This window comes from Peromyscus maniculatus, chromosome X, assembly GCF_049852395.1.
Source record: "Peromyscus maniculatus bairdii isolate BWxNUB_F1_BW_parent chromosome X, HU_Pman_BW_mat_3.1, whole genome shotgun sequence".
NCBI lineage: Eukaryota > Metazoa > Chordata > Mammalia > Rodentia > Cricetidae > Peromyscus > Peromyscus maniculatus.
The window spans coordinates 7,839,750-7,857,399 of record NC_134875.1 but is presented as its reverse complement, the minus strand read 5'-3'; positions in this window follow the sequence as shown (position 1 = coordinate 7,857,399).

The following is a 17,650-nucleotide window of genomic DNA, read 5'->3' as shown; positions in this document are numbered from 1 at the left end:
TTTCTTGGACATTTTGGTTCATGACTTTGTTGGCTTTAGTGTTTTCTTTGACTGATGAATCTATTTCTTCTACTGTATCTTCAATGCCAGAGATCCTCTCTTCCATCTGTTGCATTCTGTTGGTTATACTTGCATCTGAAGTTCCTGATTGTTTACTCAGATTTTCTATTTCTAGCATTTTCTCTGTTTGTGTCTTCTTCATTTTTTCTATTTCCCTTTTTAGGTCTTGGACTGTTTCCTTTATTTGTTTTATTGCTTTTTTATGATTTTCTTTCAGTACTTTATTGTTTTCTTCCAGGACTTTATTATTTTCTTCTAATTTGTTTGCCCTTTCCTCTAGTTGTTTATATTGTTCTTCCCATTTTTTGTCTTTTCCTCTACACAAGCCTCTACCTTCTTCATGATGTTATTCATAAGGCTGTTTTCTTCTAATTTTTGATGTTCAAGTCTAGATGTTGGAGTTGGGCTAGGTTCTGGTAATGCTGTATTGCTCTTCATTTTGTTGTATGTACTTCTGCCTTGACATCTGCCCATCTCCTTGTGGTTTGTTCTTTGTCTTATCAGTGCACTTGGTTCAGACAGAGTTGACAAATTCAGGAAGTCTCTCTCTCTTGTCCAGATGGGAGTTCTCTTGTCCAAATGGGAAGTCTGGGGCAGGATGGGAGCTCTTGTCCAGACAGGAAGTCTGGGGCAGGATGGGCGCTCTTGTCCAGAAGCAAAGTCTGGGGAAGGATGTGTGCTCTTGTCCAGAAGGGAAGTCAGGGGCAGGATGGGAGCTCTTGTCCAGAAGCGAAGACCAGGGCAGGATGGGAGCTCTCTCTGGTCCAGAAGGGAAGTACATGGCAGGATGGGGTCTCTCTCTCTTTTCAGAAGGGAAGTTTAGGGCAGGATGGGAGCTCTTGTCCAGAAGGGAAGTATGGGGTAGGATGGTAGCTGGGGTCTAGTCTCTAAGTCTCAGGAAGTGGCTGGGGTCTCGCGCAGATGGGCGTGGGGGCAAGATGTGGAGATTGCAGGGTCTGCTGGAGGTCTTGATGTAGGGAATCCTTCCTGGTGGGGCTAGAAGGGAACCTGCCCGGTGGCCAGAACCTGGGGTCAAGCTGCACAGGTCTTCCCTGGAGTAACTGGTGCCCAGGGATCACTTTTCTTAATTCTTTATCTGATAAAGCTTTTGTTATATCTGTGTTCAGCCTATGTAAAAAAATCAGTGAAGTGTTTGTGTGGTCCCTAAAATATCTTTGTGTATTCCTTAGTTGGTTTTCCAGGTTCTGCAATTTTTTCCCAAGCATTTAGAGCTGGTGTATGGCATAATGATGTTGTATGCTCATCATAAGTGGCTTGTACATTCCTGTCAGTGAAACATCCCTCACCAATTATTTGATCTTGGGATATGACAAAACATCTGAGTTTACCTTGTTGTTCTAAATTTTTTGCCTCTTCCCTCAACCAGCTTTTCCACTGTAACTGCTGGCTATATTCTAGAACAGCTGAAATTAACTGATGCCAGTCATCTGAAATGATTCTATGTGAGGTAGACCACAAATTTAACATCTGTTTTACATATGTGGAGCATATCCAGTATGTAACTCCTGCTTCTTTTATACTTTTAAAGTCCTTTGTTGAAATTGGTTGTAATGTATATGTATTATATGGCTCAGGGTGTGTGTCATCTGCTGGCTTCTCATGGACGATAATAGGATAAGCCATTGTATGAGAGCCATTTGGAGATGTTACAACCTCTATGGTCTTGACCTTCTGCTTATTAGTTCCCTTGTCATGTTTACTGAGAGTTTCTTCTAGGGTTTGCAAACAAGCACCTAGGGTCTGTTCTAGGGAGTGAATCTCCTCTCTTGCAAGGGACTACAGATTTCTCAAGGAATCATAGAAGTTTTTATGTTCCTCAGAAACACATGATTTCATGGACCTTATCTTATCAATTAATGATAATCTTTCTTCCTTATATAGTGTCTGGAGAGTTAGTCTTCTGTCCATCAAATATTCACATTAATTATCAATAAGATCAATTTTTGGTAAAAGCCTGTTTTGTAAATCCTGATCAGCAGATTCCAGAGAAAGAATCTTTTTCTGTAAGCCTTCACTGCTATCTTTTAAAGCCTGCATCAGCCCCCAAAATGACTCATCTTTGTTCTTGTTATTAAACCAGTGTTTGAACATTGTGTGAATTATTACGATGAATGTCAAAATTGTAAAGGCCAGATATGCCTTAGGAAGGTCGTATATTTCTAGGAAGATGTCATTCATCATACAGGCAAAAAGGTTTTTAAATACTTGTGAGGTAATGTTGTCTGCCATATTACAAGAGTTACTCAAAATTTGTTAGTCAATTTTAAGGTCTAAAATTATCAAGTACTTTTACTTGAAGCAATATGCTTGTTTGTCTCATTTACTTTTCGTGGTTTTGGGGGGGTGTAGTAGCATTTCTTAGCCAGCAGGTGGCATTGGTACAGATCCAAAGCAGGGCCTGCTGGCGACCTTGGCTGACTGCAGCTGAAGGCAGGAATCAAGATGGCAGGATCCGGAGCAGCACTCAGGGAGCAGGGGAAGGCCTCACTCACAGCAGTTTTTTGGTGTTTCGCTGGTCTTGGGGCAAAGCTAGGGAACTGAGACCAGACTAGCTGCTCCCTCTTTTGGGAATGGAACCATGTAAGCCTTCCCTGGTTATATGGAATTTTGCAGCGGGTTTATGTACCCACCACCCAGGGAGGAGTTTGAGGGTGGGAGCCACCCAGGCCTTTGGAATTTGCCCCATGTGAGTGCCAGATACTGGTGAAATTATTAAGACCACACCACATAGTTAAAAGGAAGATTTATTTAGTGGGTAACTTACAAATTAAGGGATAGGTAGGTCTTAGGGTCTGGGGAAGTTGTATTGCAGTCCAGTGGTGTTCTCTGGAGCTCTACTCAGTCAACCTCCACCATCCAGGGTCCAGGAACAGAGAGCGAGCTGGCCCATCCTGATCTCAGGCCTCCAGAGTTCTCCCTTGGCCCCATCTTGTAGGCGTGACAGTTGTCGAAGCCTCAATTGGGGTTGGAACTTCCAGATTAAAGTTGGAATGGCTAACCACTACACCCTGAATCTAGGAAGAAACCAAATAATATTGTTCTGCTAATGGAACACAACAATAAAATGACTCCTAATGACATTCTGCTATATCCATAAGTCAGTGTCTCTTGCTCAGTCATCATCAGAGAAAATTCTTCTTGGTACTAGCACAGAGACCTAAAGCTGGACAATGTGCAGAGAGTGAGATACTTTGAGACACTCAGTCCTAAATGGAATGTCTTCATAAAAAATCCTGTTGTGTGATATTTAGTTTGTGTTCTGACAAATATTATAGTGCTGTTGATATTGCTCTGTGTGCTATGAATATGTTGCTCTGATTTGGTTGATAAATAAATTGCTGATTGGTCAGTATCCTGGCAGGAAGTATAGTATAGGCAGGACAAGCAAAGAGAAAAATTCTGGGAACAGGAAGGCTGAGTCAGGAGACATTGCCAGCCTCTGCCACCATGAGAAGCAAGATGTGAGGAAACCGGTAAGCCATGAGCCATGTGAAAAGGTATAGATTAATAGAAATGGGGTAATTTAAGATATAAGAACTAGATAGCAAGAAGCCTGTCAGGGCCATACAGTTTATAAGTAATATAAGTCTCTGTGTGTTTAGTTGGGTCTGTGTGGCTGCAGGAGCTGGGTGGACACAGAAAAACTCTAGCTACAGATGGCGCCAGAACATGGGGCAAGAGTTTCCACCTAAAACCCGAGAAAGAAGATTCTAAAATGGAGCTACATACAGCTTCCTAGTTGTCTCTCTCAAGTTAGCAGCAGCCTGCTGGCTTGAGCTACTCTATGGCAGGCTCATGGCTTGCAGGCTTGACATACAGCCTAGCAGAAATAAGGCATCTGCAAGGCACACATTACACAGTGTGATGGATTTAGCCTTTGCTAGTACAGATACACAAAAAAAAAGAAAAGAAAAAGAAAAAAGAAGGAGGTTTTTGGGCTACACACTGCTTTGATAGAAGCATAGACCCACTGCTTCTGAGAGTTGATGGTACACATGGCTTCCAGACCAAGAGCTGACAGTAAACATATTACCGCCATGTTGGGAAGCTGATGTGAGTGAAAAATCCTTCAGTTTAAAGCAACAGTTTCATAATAAGACAGATTCAGTTGGGATAAACCTCTAAACAGTATACAATGTGTGTAAAATGTACATAGGCTTGACAGAAAACTAAGTAATATGTGCAGTTATATAAAGAAATAGATAATTTTAAAAAATAAAGTCTTTAAAGAGAAAGTAAAGGTAATATAAACAATAAGTCATGTAAAGATGGATATCACACAGAGAATCTGGATTGTGTTGTCTTTGGGATTTTTAATGCCAGAGAGACATTTGATTGTAAAGGCTGCTGAGTTAAACCAATATGTATATTTTAAAGATATCTTGACTTCAAAATTTGGATATAATGATATGTTGCTTTGGAAAGGAGGCTCTGCTTTTGTTTCCACAGAAAGAAGAGGCCATGGATTTGTTCCAGATTAAGATGCATCAAGTTTGACTAGACAAGACCCCCTGAAAGGTCTCCGATGACACCATGGCCCAGATGATCCAACATCCAGAATGGTTATAAGGCAACTGGCTCAGACAAAACAGCCTCATGGACTACTCCATAATCCTAAAACTTTCTTTATGCCCCCATAACAATACACTGACCTCATACAGCATGAAATAGTATGAGAAGCTACACCCAAATTGCAAAAATATTGTTTATGAATGTTTATTTTTATTTAAAATAGGTTGATTATAAAAGCAAACTCTTTCTAAAAAAGAAAAGGGGATAGTATAGATATGATAGAATGAAAGGGTAGATTAATGAACCTACTTTTTAAGAGCAGCAACTTGTTTAGAAATGTTTTACACTGCTATAGATTTTATTTTATTGATACAAATTTAAATTTAATTTTGTCATACTCTCTGTATATTTCTACTCTTCTTTAAGGTATCATGTTTGTGCAGCTCATTTAAATTATAATAGGTAATTAAGCAATACAGATTAATAATTAGTCTTTTTTTTTGTTTTTCAAGACAGTTTCTCTGTGTAGCTTGTGCCTTTCCTCAAACTCACAGAAATCTGCCTGGCTCTGCCTCTCGAGTACTGGGATTAAAGGCATGAGCCACCACTGCCTGGAATAATTAGAGTTATATGACAATCAAACTTGTAGTCATGTTAGCTAAGCTTTCCAGGTATACAAAAATATATTCCAGATAGATAGGTAATCTTCAAATACTTCAAAGACCTACAGAATATGGCATTTAAAATGTTTTAAAAACTTAGACTTTTCTGGACACTGAGACACATCTGTTCCTGGCAGCACCAATTACTTCAAGAAGAATGATGGGCATTCAAGAAACTCGTTATGGAGTTTGATTTCTTTGTAGCAAAAGTTAGCTGCTGGGCAAAAAAGTGCCCTTGTATTGACTGATGGACAATATGTTGTAAAAACTGGACATGCAGGAATCATAGGAAGGTGACCACAGAACTTTGCTTGGCAAAATAGTCCTTCGGGTTCTTACTTCATAGAGGAAACTGCCAGACATTATACAGAACACAGAGAGAAGTGACTGAGAGACTCTAGGCCTGTGGACTGAAGACAGATGCCCTAACTTTACAGAGAAACTTTGGATGACTGTCCAGGATGCCAGCTGTCTCTGTCTACTCTTGCAAGGCTCCCAAAAGTTGCTTGCATCCATCTCTTGTTTCTCAGGTATTATTATATCCTTCTGAGGTCTTTGATGTAGTTGAAGCTAGATAGTTATAATTTTCCTTAGTTATGACAAAAGATAAGTTAGATATGAAACCTTAGACTCACAAATATAGGATAGATATATCTTCTTTTTTTTTTCCCTGAGACAGGGTTTCTCTGTGTAGCTTTTTGCCTTTCCTGGAACTCACTTGGTTGCTCAGGCTGGCCTTGAACTCACAGAGATCCACCTGGCTCTGCCTCCCGAGTGCTGGGATTAAAGGCATGCACCACCACTGCCCGGCTAGATATATCTTCTTTAATTTTGCCAAATACAAATAGACTAGATATTATAAATAGACTAGATATTGTAACTGTAATTCTTGTTTGATAATTGTTAGTTATATGTAATTTTACTATGTTAAAGTTAAAACCTTCCTTTTTGAAAAAAAAAGAAAAGGGGAAGTGCTGTGGATATCACTCTGTATGCTGTGAATGTGTTGCACTGATTTGGTTGATAAATAAAATGCTAATTGGTCAGTAACCAGACTGGAAGTATACCATAAGCAGGACAAGCAGAGAGGAGAATTCTGGCAACAGGAAGGCTGAGTCAGGAGACACTGCCAGCCACTGCCACTATGAGAAGCAAGATGTAAGGATACCAGTAAGCTTCAAGCCATGTGACAAGGTATAGATTAATAGAAATGGGTTAATTTAAGATATAAGAACTAGATAGCAAGAAGCCTGCCAGGGCCATACAGTTTATCAGTAATGTAAGTCTCTGTGTGTTTAGTTGGGTCTGAGTGGCTGTAGGAGCTAGGTGGATACAGAAAATCTCCAACTACATCATAGAGCAGAGTTAGCCACTAGTTAACCATAGAGGCCATGAACTTGGAAGGAAGAAGCAGGAAGATCAGGAGTTCAAGGACACCCTTGATTGAACTACTCTAAAACAAAAACAAAACTGGGTGGTGGTGGTGCATGCTTTTAATCTAAGCACATGAAAGGCTCATGCCTTTCATCCCAGCACTAGGGTTGTGGAGAGAGGACTATAAGGTGGGTGGAGACAAGATCTCCAGGCCCATTTGGTCTGAGATTTTGTAGTGGTAAGAAGTTTCTAGTGGCTGCTACTCTGCTTCGCTGATCTTTCAACTTTTACCCTCAATATCTGACTCTGGGTTTTTATTGTTAAGACTAATTAGGATCGTGCATCATAATCCCTCCTCTCAAAGCTATGAAGAATAGGAGGCAGAAAGATTGTAGGAGACAGAGATGATGGACAACACTGTAGATGTAACCAACCATATTATTAAATAAGAAACACAGAACCAATGCAAAGAAGAAAACCAAGAGATCAGAGATAAGAGCCTTAGCTGCCTGCTGCAGCTAGCCTCTTAAGCCAAGAGACCTCTCCGAAAGAGAGCTACTTCTTGTCTGTTGGTCTTTATATAGACTTTCTGTTCTGCCTTCTCATTGGTTATAAAACCAACCACATGAATGCTTTGTCACTCTCTGTTGGCTGTATCCTTAAACACACAGAATTCTACCTAGCTCTACCTATTAAGTGATAGGATTAAAGGCATGCACCACCAACAACCAGCTCTTGATATGGCTCTAAAGCTCTAACACCCTGGCAACTTTATTTATTAACATACAATTAAAATCATATTTCAGTACAAATAAAATACCACCATATTTCCCCTTTTCTATTTTAATAAAAAGAAAAAAGGAAAAAGGTATAACTAACATAAGAAAAACTATATACAAAAGTACAATAACTATATACAATATATACAAGTAATAAATACCTAAAAAATGTCTAGTCCATTTGCATTTGACAAATTCAGAGAATATAATTCCATTATCTATCCTATTTTGGTAAGTCCAAAATGTATCTAATTTAATTTCTATCCTAATTAATCTTCAACTATAACTAACTAATCTTCAAATATAACTAACTAATCTTCAACTCCCTCAGAGACCAAAGAAGGAAATAATATTACCTAGCAAAAGTAAAAACAGGAAGTGAATTCAAGCAACTTCCAAAAAATTTGTGAGTTGACAGAAACAGCCAGCTGCCTGGACAGTCACCTGAGGGTTCTCTGCAGTGTTGGAGAATCATTTTCAGCCTATAGGCTTAGCATATCTGACAGACTCATTTGTGAATTAGGATGTACACAAGATCAACAGTTCAAACTCACATTGGGTGAGAGCAGTCCATTTACCAGAAATACCTGAATATCACTAGTATCATGTCTTGATTAAGGATTTTAAATTCTGGAAATCATTGATGGTTTTCGAATTCAGCTGTTTATTTTTCTTGGCTGTGTATATATGGCTTCAACTCAGCATCCCCTTCTTCTCCACATCCCTCTATTAAATTCCAGTCTACTATTGAGAAGCATGAGCTTAGTTACTCTTCAAGAATAACTGTTTCAGCTGCTGTTCCATTGCACATCAAAAGCCATCAGCCCATTGCCTGTTCAGGTGCCTTCAAAGAAAAGGTCACTGTACCTTTTCTGAATTGTGAAGGCCACTTCAGGATGCCATTTTGTACTGGCCTCAGAAGATTCATTTTGATAAAGCCATAACCACACTGGTTTTGTCAAGAATCAGTAGTCCTTTGTTTCATGTCCTATCTGTCATTTTGTCCTGTTGATTCGAGGATACTTTGTTGTCCAATGGCTAACTTTTGCCACAATGAAAGTTAACTCAATATGCAGTTTCTTTAATGCCCATATTTTCTAAGGAGTAGATTGGTACTGCCAGGAGCTGACATGTCTCAAAAAAGAAAAAATTTCTAAGTTATTAAAACATTTTAAATGCCATATTCTGTAGATCTCTGAAGGGTTTGGAAGATGACCTGTCTATCTAAAATATATCTGCTCAATCTTGAAAACATACCTAATATGACTACAAGTTCTAATATAATGTCTAAATACTAACTTTCATTTCTTTATATCCTAATAGTTGCTACTAATAACATTCAAGGATCAGAAAATTGCATTACATTGTTAAATGAATGGTATAAATACAATTAGAAATATACATATAGCATTTTCTAACAATATCAGTTTCAAATTTGTATACAATATAAAACAATCTAATCCAATGTAAAGTATTTAAAACTAGTAATTGTCTTTTTCTTTTCTTTCTTTTTTAAACAAGAACATTAAATCTAATCTCCTTTGCTTAGACTTTTTCCTAACACTTGACAATAACTTGTAACCACTCCCTAAACAATGAAAATTATCCCAGACCCAAAACACATTAAAAAGACCAAAAAAAAAACCTGAACCACACCACCTCTTTGGAAAGTGGGCATCGTATTCTTAAAATTGCTTCCTGCTGGGTATGGAATGTTATCTTAATCCTGAAATAAAAAGTTTAGGTTACAGTCCACTCTCCCCATATTTATTCAATAGAGTACTAGAAGTTCTAGCTAGAGCAATAAGACAACAAAAGGAGATCAAAGGGATAAAAATTGGCAAAGAAGAAGTCAAACATTCATTATTTGCAGATGATATAATAGTATACATAAGTGACCCCAAAAACTCTACCAGGGAACTCCTGCAGCTGATAAACTCCTTCAGTAAAGTGGCAGGATACAAGAGCAACTCAAAAAAAATCAGTAGCCCTCCTATACACAAATGATTAAAGGGCTGAGAAAGAAGTCAGAGAAACATCACCCTTTACAATAGCCACAAATAATATAAAAATACCTTGGGATAACACTAACTAAACAAGTGAAGGACCTTTTTGATAAGAACTTTAAATCTCTAAAGAAATAAATTGAAGAAAATATCAGAAAATGGAAGGATCTCCAATGCTCATGGATAGGTAGGATTAACATAGTAAAAATGGCAGTCTTACCAAAAGCAATCTACAGATTCAATGCAATCCCCATCAAAATCCCAACACAATTCTTCATAGACTTGGGAAGAAAAATACTCAACTTTACATGGAAAAACAAAAGACCCAGGATAGCTAAAAGAATCCTATACGATAAAGCAACCCTTGGAGGCATCACTATCCCTGACCTCAAACTCTACTATAGAGCTATAGTAATAAAAACAGCTTCGTACTGGTATAAAAACTGACATACGGACCAATGGAATCAAATTGAAGACCCTGACATTAATCCATGCACATATGAACACCTGGTTTTTGACAAAGGAGCCAAAATTATACAATGGAAAAAAGAAAGTATCTTCAACAAATGGTGCTGGCATAACTGGATGTCAATACGTAAAAGATTATAAATAGATCCATATCTGTCACCATGCACAAAACTCAAGTCCAAGTGGATCAAAGACCTGAACATAAATCCAGTTACACTAAACTTAATAGAAAAGAAAGTAGGAAGCACTCTTGAACGCATTGGCACCGGAGACCATTTCCTAAATAAAACACCAACAGCACAGACCCTGAGCACAACAATTAATAAATGGGACCTCTCAAAACTGAGAAACTTTTGCAGGGCAAAAGACACAGTCAATAAGACAAAAAGACAGCCAACAGAATGGGAAAAGATCTTCACCAATCCCAAATCTGACAGAGGATTGATCTCCACAATATATAAAGAACTCAAGAAACTAGACATCAAAGTACTGAACAGTCCAATTAAAAAATGGGCTAAAGAGCTAAACAGAGAATTCACAAAACAAGAACTACAAATGGCTGAAAGACATTTAAAGAAATGCTCAACATCCTTAATCATCAGAGAAATGCAAATCAAAATGACTCTGAGATACCACCTTACACCTGTTAGAATGGCTATGATCAGAAACTCCAATGACAACCAATGTTGGAGAGGATGTGGAGCAAAGGGAACGCTCCTCCACTGTTGGTGGGAATGTAAACTTGTACAACCACTGTGGAAATCAGTATGGCAGTTTCTCAGAAAATTAGGAATCAAACTACCTCAAGACCCAGCCATCCCCCTCTGGGCATATACTCAAGGAATGCTGATTCATACCATAAAGATACATGCTCAGCTATGTTCATAGCAGCACTATTTGTAATAGCCAGAACCTGGAAACAACCTAGATGCCCATCAACGGAAGAATGGATGAAAAAAATGTGGTACATATACACAATGGAGTACTACTCAGCAGAGAAAAACAATGAAAGCATGAAATTTGCAGGCAAATAGATGGAACTAGAAAAAAATCATCCTGAATGAGGTAACCCAAACCCAGAAAGACAGTCATGGTATGTACTCACTCATAGGATGACAGTCGCTTATAATAAATTTCAGTTTTACTCAATTATTGAAAAAAAATAGCCAAATTAATGGAAACACATGAACTATGAACCAAAGGCTGAGGGGCCCCCAGCTGGATCAGGCCCTCTGAATAGGTAAGACAGTTGATTGGCTTGATCAGTTTGGGAGGCAACTAGGCAGAGGGACCAAGTCCTGTGCTCATTGTATGAGTTGGCTGTTTGAAACCTGGAGCTTATGCAGGGACACTTGGCTCAGTCTGGGAGGAAGGGACTGGACCTGCCTGGACTGAGTCTACCAGGTTGATCGCAGTCCTCGGGGAAGGACTTGTCCTGGAGGAGGTGGGAATGGGGGTTATGATGGGGGTAAGGGAAGGCGGTGGGAGGGGGGAGAATAGGGGAACCCATGGCTGTTATGTAGAACTGAATGGTATTGTAAAATTATATATATATATATAAAATATATATATAAATATATTTATATATATATGATATATATATATAATCATATATATGATATAATATATATGATATATATAATATATTTATAATAAATATAAATATATATATGATATATATAAATATTTATATATATATCATATATATATACATATATACATATATATATATATATATATATATATATATATATATATATGATAGGAAGTTCTGTGTGATCCATTGGAGATGGCTGTGTGAGAGAGGATGCAGCAGTAGTCTGCTGCAGAGCTTTGGATGAGACTGTGGAATCAGATTTGGAGGTGCTGAGGGAGAGGTGAAGACTTGCAGTTAGCCTAGCCTCTTTCCTGGCCAGAGTGCCACTGAGTTGTTTACTTTAAAAGATGAACCTCATTATATGTGAACTATATCTCACTAAATGTTAGATGTCTTTGGTTTCTGAAAAAAAAAGTTTAGGTTAATTGTCAAATTCTAGGAAAGGTAACTATATCCTTCATTATCCAGTCTGTGTATAATACCAGAGTTCAAGGTTTATCTCAAGTCCTTATTCAAGTAATCTTTGAGACTGGATCATCTCAGCTAGCTGTATGTAACCAACTGTCCTATTAAATAAGAAACACAGAAACACAGAACCAGTGTAAAAGAGAAAGCCAAGTGGTCAGAGCTCAGAGCTAAAACTATACCCTTCCTCCTGTGGTGCTCCTACTTCTCCAAAAGAGAGCGACTTCCTGTGTGTATGTCTTTAGATAGTATTTTTGTTCTGCCTTCTCATTGGTTGTAAACTCAAACATGTTACTGCCTCATCACTGCCTGTATGTACAGCCCTCCAGTTCTTAAAGGCACGTGTCTCCAATGCTGGCTGTATCCCTGAACACAAAGAGATCTACCTAGCTCTTCTACCAAGTGCTGGGATTAAAGGCATGCACCACCAACAACCAGATTTTGATATGGCTCTAATAGTTCTAACCCCCGGACAACTTTATTTATTAATATAAAATTGAAATCACATATCAGTTTAAATAAAATACCACCATATTTCCCCTTTCCTATTTTAATAAAAAGAAAAAAAAGCAAAAGGTTATAACTAACATGAGAAAAACTATATACAAAAGTACAATAACTATATACAATATATACAAGTAACAAATACCTAAAAAAGGTCTAGTCCATTTGTATTTGACAAATAAGCAAAAGTAATTCCATTATCTATCCTATTTGGTAAGTCCAAAATGTATCTAATTCACTTTCTATCTTAATTAATCTTCAACTATAACTAACTTTCAACTATAACTAATTAATCTTCAACTCGCTCAGAGACACAAGAAGGAAATAATATTAGCTAAATAAAAGAAAAACAGGAAGTGCATGCAAGCAACTTCCAAAAAATTTGTGAGTTGACAGAAACAGTCAACTGCCTGGAGAGTCACGTGAGGCTTCTTTGCAGTGTTGGGGCATCATCTTCAGCTTATAGACATAGCATATCTGACAGACTCATTTGTGAAGTAGGATGTACACAAGGTCAACAGTTCAACCTCACATTGGGTGAGAGCAGTCCATTTACCAGAAACACCTGAATATCACTAGTGTCATGTCATGATTCAGGATTTTAAATTCTGGAAAATTTTGATGGTTTTTTAATTCAGCTGTCCATTCTTCTTGGCTGTGTATATATGGCTTCATCTCAACATCCCCTTCTTCTCCACATCCCTCTATTAAATGCGAGTCTACTATTGAGAGGCATGAGCTTAGTTACTCTTCACGAATTACTGTTTCAGCTGCTGTTCCATTGCACAACAGAAGCCATCGGCCCTCTGCCTGTTAAGCTGCCTTCGAAGAAAAGGGCACTGTACCTTTTCTGAATTGTGAAGGCCACTTCAGGGATGGTGCCATATTGTCCTGGCCTCAGAAGATGCCTTTTGATAAAGCCATAACCACACTAGTTTTGGCAAGAATCAGTAGTCCTTTGTTTCATGTCCTGTCTGTCCATTTTGTCCTGTTGATTCGAGGATACTTTGTTGTCCAGTGGCTAACTTTTGCCACAATGAAAGTTAACTCTATATGCAATTTCTTCAATGCCCATATTTTCTATGAAGTAGATTGATATTGCCAGGAGCCAACATGTTTCAAAAAAGAAAAATTTCTAAGTTATTAAAACATTTTAAATGCCATATTCTGTAGATTTCTGAATGGTTTTAAGATGACCTGTCTAAAATATATCTGCTAAAATTTTAAAACATATCTAATATGACTACAAGTTCTATTGTAATGTCTAACTAACATTCATTTCTTTATATCCTAATAGTTGCTACTAATAACATTTAAGGATCAGAAAATTACATTACATTGTTAAATGAATGATATAAATACAATTAGAAATATACATATAGCATTTTCTAACAATATCAATTTCAAATTTGTAAACAATATAAAACAATCCAATCCAATGTAAAGTATTTGAAACTAGTAATTGTCCTTTCTTTCTTTCTTTCTTTCTTTCTTTCTTTCTTTCTTTCTTTCTTTCTTTCTTTCTTTCTTTCTTTCTTTCTAAACAAGAACCTTAAATTTAATCTCCTTTGCTTAGCCTTTTTCTTAACCCTTGACAACAACTTGTAACCAATCCCCCTAAACAATGAAAATTATCCCAGACCCAAAACCCATTATAAAGACCAAAAACCACCCGATCCACACCACCTCTTTGGGAATGTGGGTGTCACATTCTTAAAATTGCTTCCTGCTGGGTATGGGCAAAGTTATCTTTATCCTGAAAGAAAAAGTTTAGGTTAATTGTCAAATTCTAGGAAAGGTAACTATATCCTTCATTATCCAGTCTGTGTATAATGCCAAAGTTCAGGGTTTATCTCAAGTCCTTATTCAAGTAGTCTTTGAGACTGGATCATCTCAGCTAGCCATCTCAAAATTGCTCTGAGCACCTTGTAGTTCAAAGTTGATCTGTAGGTGATGTTTGTCAGCTTAGTGATATTATTATTGTCCACGTGGAATTGTTGTTGGGGGCCCCATCTTCTTCCTGGAGACTTCAGTTGCTGTTAAGTGTGGCTGTGATTTCCTGCAGAAAACCGATAAGAAACTTGAATACAAAGACATATATATGCAGCTAATTGAAGCCTTTTTTCTTTCTAGAATTAGTACTCTATATGACCATTCATTTCTTAACAAAGTTTTAAAGGTATGTATATATATATATATATTAATCTTGTAAATTTTGATATAAAATTCATACTTTACGAAAAGTTTAAAGAATCAGAATAGAATCAAAGAGTTGAGATTAACTCTTTGTATTCTAGACACAACAGGACTGGTGTATACTTGAACTCACAGAGACTGCAGCATGTACAGGGGCAGCACAGGTTCAAGATAGATGGGGTCCTAGCACTGATAAGATGAAGTAAACACTATCTCAAATCACTAAAAAAGATGCTATCTATCTCCAATTGACAGCCACTTGGAAAGAAAAATTAATTTTCTCCGATGGCATGTCAATTGGTATGCAAACTATATTTAAGGGTAAGCTCCATGCCCAGCAGCAGATGACAAACACAAAATGAACTCAATGGTATTTGTGGATGTTTTTGTCCCATGTTGTTTATTTGGGCATTTTATTTTTTAATCAAAATATATTTATTTTCATTAATTTTCTTGCCCTATCACAGTTTCCTTTCCCTCTCCCTTTTCCTCCCATTTCTTCTCCCCCAAACTAGCCTCTCCATCCTCCATTCAACTCCTCCTCCTTTCTCTTCAGAAAAGGGCATATCTCCCATATCAGCCAGTCATGGAATATCCAGTAGTAGTAATCCTAGATACCTCCTCTCCTACTAAGGCTGGACAAGGCAACCCAGTAGGAGTAAAGGGTCCCAAAAGTAGTTAATGGAGTTAGAGACAGACCCTGCTCCATTGTTAGGAGTCCTACGAGAAGACCAAGTGGCAAAACAGTAACATATGGGTAGAGGGTCTAGGTCAAACCTATGTAAGCTCTCTGATTGGCGGTTCAGTCTCATTGAGCTCCTATAAGCCCAGGTTAGTTGATTCTGTGGGTTTTCTTGTAGTGTCCTTGGCCCCTCTGGGTCCTATAATCCTTCCTCCTCCTCTTCCACATGATACCCTAATCTCTGCCTAATATTTGGCTGAGGTTATCTATATCTGTTTCCATAAGGTACTGCTTGAAGTTTTTCTGATGACCATTGGGCTAGGCAACAATCTATCAGTATAGCACAGCATCATTAGGAATTATTTCATTGATTCTTTTTTGGCCAGTTGTTTGGTTATATTCTAGATCTTTGGGCTATCCAGCCTCTGGGTCCTGGACTTCTAGACAGTGTCAGGGGTGAGCTCTCTCTTATGGTATGGGTCTCAAGCTGAACCTGTCAGTGGTGGGCCACTTACATAATTTCTGTGCCACATTTATCCTCAGTGTACATGGTAGGCAGGGCAAACTGTAGGTCAAGGGTTCTGTGGCTATATTGGTGTCCCAATCCCTAACCTGGAAGTCTTGCCTGGTTATAGGAGATGGCCATTTCATACTCCATATCCTTCATTGAAAGGAATGTTAGCTGGTGGTCACCCTCATTGATTCCCAAGTTTTCATTGTGATAGGTTTCTAGCTCATGCCAGAAATGCCCCTGATTCCAGTTGTCTTTTACAGTACTTTATCCCTGTATCCTCCCCCACTTAATCCCTCCTGTTCCCATACTCATTCCCCCAATCTAGCCACTCCCATACCCCAGTACTGTCTATTCATAGTGAGATTCATGTGTACCCCCTTGAGCTTTCCTTGTTACTTAACTTCTTTGGGCCAGTGGATTGTAGCATGATTATCATTTACTTTATGACTAATATTCACCTATAATACCTAATATCCGCCCTATACTGTGTTCATCTTTTTGGGTCTAAGTTACTTAACTTAAGATGATCTTTTATAGTTCCATTCATTTGCCTGCAAATTTCCTGATGTCATTGTTTTTAACAGCTGGGTGATACTCCATTTTGTAAATGTATCATATTTTCTCTATCCATTTTTCAGTTGATAAATATCTAGATTATTTCAAATTTTTAGCTATTATGAATAAAGTTACTATGAACATAGTTGAGCAAGTGTCCTTGTGGCATGATTGAGCATCCTTTGGGTATATGTCAAGGAGTGGTATAGCTGCGTCTTGAGGTAGATTGATTACCAATTTTCTGAGCAAACACCATATTGATTTTCAAAGTGGCTGTACAAGTTTGTACTCCCACCAGCAGTGGAGGAGTGTTCCCCCTGTTCTTCGTCATCTCCAACATAAGCTGTCCTCAGTGTTTTTGATCTTAGCCATTCTGACAGGTGTAAAGATTGTATCTGAGAGTCATTTTGATTTGCATTTCCCTAAGGATGTTGATGATTAAGGATGTTGAGCAATTTCTTAAGTGTCTTTCAGCCATTTGAGATTCTTCTGTTGAGAATTCCTTGTTTAGATTTGGATTCTGTTTTTTAATTGGATTATTTGATTTGTTGATGTCTAATTTTTTGAGTTCTTTACATATTTTGGAAATCAGTCCTCTGTCAGATATGGGGTTGGTGATGATCTTTTCACATTCTATAGGCTGCTGTTTTGTCCTTTTGAAGGTATCTTTTGCCTTACAGAAGCTTCTCAGTTTTGTGAGGTCCCATTTATTAATTGTTGATCTTAGTGTCTGTGCTACTGGTGTTCTGTTCAGAAAGTTGCCTCCTGTGCCAATGTGTTCAATGCTGTTCCACACTTTCATTTCTATAAGGTTGAATGTGTCTGATTTTATGTTGATGTCTTTGATCTACTTGGACTTGAGTTTTATGTAGCGTGACAAATATAAATCTATTTTCATTTTTCTACATTCTCAAATCCAGTTAGACCAGCACCATTTATTGAAGATGCTTTCTTTTTTCTATTGTACATTTCTGCCTTCTTTATCAGGCATCAATAGGTATATGAACTTATGTCTGGGTCTTTGATTCAGTTCTATTGATCAGCCTGTCTGTTTTTATGCTAATACCATGCATTTTTAAAATTACTGTTGCTCTGTAGTAGAACTTGAATCAAGGCTGGTGCTATTTCCAGAAATTCTTTTATTGTACAAGATTGTTTTAGTTATCCTGGGTTTTTTGTTTTTCCATATAAAGTTGAATATTTTTTTTAGTTCTGTAAAGAATTGTTTTGGAATTTTGATGTGAATTGTGTTGAA